Source organism: Benincasa hispida, chromosome 6 (genome assembly GCF_009727055.1).
Source record: "Benincasa hispida cultivar B227 chromosome 6, ASM972705v1, whole genome shotgun sequence".
Classification (NCBI taxonomy): Eukaryota; Viridiplantae; Streptophyta; class Magnoliopsida; order Cucurbitales; family Cucurbitaceae; genus Benincasa; species Benincasa hispida.
The window spans coordinates 45,046,066-45,049,421 of NC_052354.1; positions in this window are offsets into that span (position 1 = coordinate 45,046,066).

The window sequence follows — 3,356 nt, forward strand, 5'->3', positions numbered from 1 at the left end:
AGTTACGCTTCCAGTGCTCATCCTCTCCGCAATAGAAACACTTTCTTTTGGGAGTCTTGTTTTTGTTTTTGTTTTTCTTAGTAGTGGTTTTCTTATTCCCTTTACCCTTCTTCTTCATTTGTACAGATTTATCTTTTGAAGAAGAAGAAGCAGACTTCTTGTTATCAGTGAGTTTTTTCCAAACGCCGACCCCTTATAAAACCTCTTAGATCGAGAAATAACATTTACTTCTTTTTCTTTAAGTTTCATCATCGACTGATATACCTGTAACTCTTTCAACAACATGGTCAAATTATAAGTAATTTTGTTCATAACAGCATTGGTTCTGAAAGGCAGATAACCCTCCGGGAGAGATTTCAATATCATACTGCCTTGACTTATCTCATCTATCATTGCCCCATGAGCCTCAGCAATATTAAAATGGACCATCATATCGAGAACATGTTCTCTAACGTTGGACCCATCTTTCATGCTAGTAACGTAAACATACTTAATGGCTTCATGTCGAACAGAGGATGACGGTTGCCCGAACATTTCCTGAAGCGACGTCATTATCTCATGGGCGATGGTCATTACCTCATGTTTCTTATTAAGTACATCGGATATACTTGCTAAGATGTAGGCCCGAGCTTTTTCATTAGCCCTAACCCACCGATCATAGATGTCCCAAACATTTCGGTTCACTGTTGTACTGGGAACCGAAGGACATTCCCCCGTCAACACAAACCTCAAATCATCCACAACTAATATCGTACTGATGTTGGATTTCCAGTTTGAATATCCTTCACCGTTAAACTTATCGGAAGCTAGCAGTTGTATAATTGAATTCGACATTGTTGAAAAATTTAAACAAATTCTATTAAACTTTATGCATCTAAATCCAATTTTAGCAAAAAAAAAATAAAGTACCCAATAAATCTTTATTTATTTACAATGATACTTTAGTGATTTAGAACAGTTGCTATCGTGGGGCAGTCAACAATTCCTTCACTGAAGCAAGACAATTCTTGACCAAATACAATATCAGAATAACTCTTTACTCCTATAGTTCTTTTGGTTATCGTTTTCAGTCAAGATCTTTACTAACAATTAATAATTCTTGTAAGTATGACCCGCTATTTTCAGATTTTATAGAACGGTATGAATATGCCCCCGAGATGGAAGACAATACCCAAGATGGAACTATAAGACCCTATTCATTACTGAAGCTTGGGTTGTTCCAAATCCTATGTTACAACCCTCCGTGGAGATCGTCGTGGTTAATGACTAGCTAGTGCTGCCTAAAAACGACAGCAGGCACAACATAGAAATCTCACGGTTCAAACTAATGGAGAAGACCATAGGACAATGTTGACACATTTCCTTCACCCACTTACTATGAACTACTTCTCCTATTCACCTTATTATTGACTCATGCAAACACTTTTCGAATGAAGTAGTCGTGGTAAAAGTGACACGAAGCCGAGCATGGATCTCACGGTGTGAACTCTTGAGGACATGAGAGCTAATAACTATATATCAAATATATTGTTAATCTCTCACTGAAGTGTTCTAAATGTTTTGGGTATTTATTTACTTAGGTTAAAAATCGGCTAACTTTTAAACAACCTAAGTCTATACTTTTATCCAAGTATAATATTTATATTTGGATATAATCCTACGATGTCTAAGTGTTTAAACTAGTTTTAAACCTCACACCGCTCACGCAAGCTCATAAAATCAGTTAACAATACTCAATATTTCGGTCATAATCCTCAAGTAGAAGGTGTTACATAAACCATCAACTTAAGTACCCCCGATCTTAGACAGGTTTATGAACCAATTTGAGTTTGTAACTAAATTTTATAAGGTAACAATCTATTTTAATAGTTAAAATTAGTTGTTAACCTAAGTAAGCATGCTATATATCTTTGTTATGGATTTCAAAGTCTAATTACATTTTATAACAACTTACAGAAACAGACATGCTAAACATCCACAACATTCATCAAAGGCATTCAATATAACATTTATATTAAAAGAAACCCTATATATGTATACTATATATTATAACAATTTATAACATACTTTCAATGCATGTAACATGCTTCCTATGGTGGGATTTTATATCTACATGGAATACTATATGCACATACAATATTTTTTAATTATATCATATATCACATGTATAAATAATTAAATACATATTGGTACAGTTTTAGTTTTGGCATTTTTAAGCAAACAAACGTCTAAGTATTACAGAAAACATGTGACAACTCCAAACCGCTTCTTGACCGCTCAAACAGCTCCAAACCAGACCCAAAAATGCTTGAACTAGATGTGAACCACTTAAACCGGACCAATCAAAACAATTTTGAAAGTAAATCGGGTCAAGTTTGAAGAAAACTGGTCAAACCAGTCAATCCTCAACAAAACGGTTCAAGAATCTCGCTTGGATAACCCGGATCTCGCTGATGGACCAAGATCTTGCTTTGTTTGAACAAGATCTCGCTCCATGTTGAAATCTCGCTCAAACTTGATCTCTCATTGCTGGTTGAAATTGAAAGAGTTAAATAACATGCAGCGGAAGTATCAAGGATCCATAAGCATTCAAACTCAATAATTTTGAAAAAAACTAAAGCATGCTTTTCTAAAAAGAGAGTTTTAAGATCATACCTTTAAAGAACTCTCCAAGAAACCGAGTGTACAACAACAGTCTTCACTTGATATCACTGTGAATCACCTCAAAGCCTTCCCTACTATCCTCTTGGAGTTTTAGATAGAGTTGTAGGACTCAAGAACAGCTTGAAAAGGTGAAGAACAATGAAGAACTCACAACAGCCGGACAAGAAAAACAGTCTCTTCTCACATAATTTTTTCTCTAAAAAATTCTACATTAATTCTCCTCAAATGACTCCAATCTTCTTTATATATTGAAAATGAACATGTAAAGAGATGAAGTGCATGGCTTGCAACTCATGCTTGAAGAATCAATGAAGAAAAGATAGCCTTTGTGTGAGTATGAAGATGAAGGTAATGGAAAAAAAATTCATTCTCCATTTTGTGCAACATGCAAAAACAAATTTTCATTTTTCTTTTAAAAAACATAAAATGATTTCAAAACCATTTTAATTGAAAAATGATTTTCTTAAATTAATTACATAAATTAATTTAAAATATTTATTAATTTAATATCAAATATTAAATTATTTTTGCACAATAATTATCTTCATTTATTTAAATCATATTTAAATATATATTCTCTTGTTCCATTTAATTTGAACGTTTCAAATTAATTTCTCAAGTTACCCTAAAGCTTATCCATTTACGAGCTAGTAGAAGGACCTCGTGGACCTACAGATCATGGGCTCCAACAA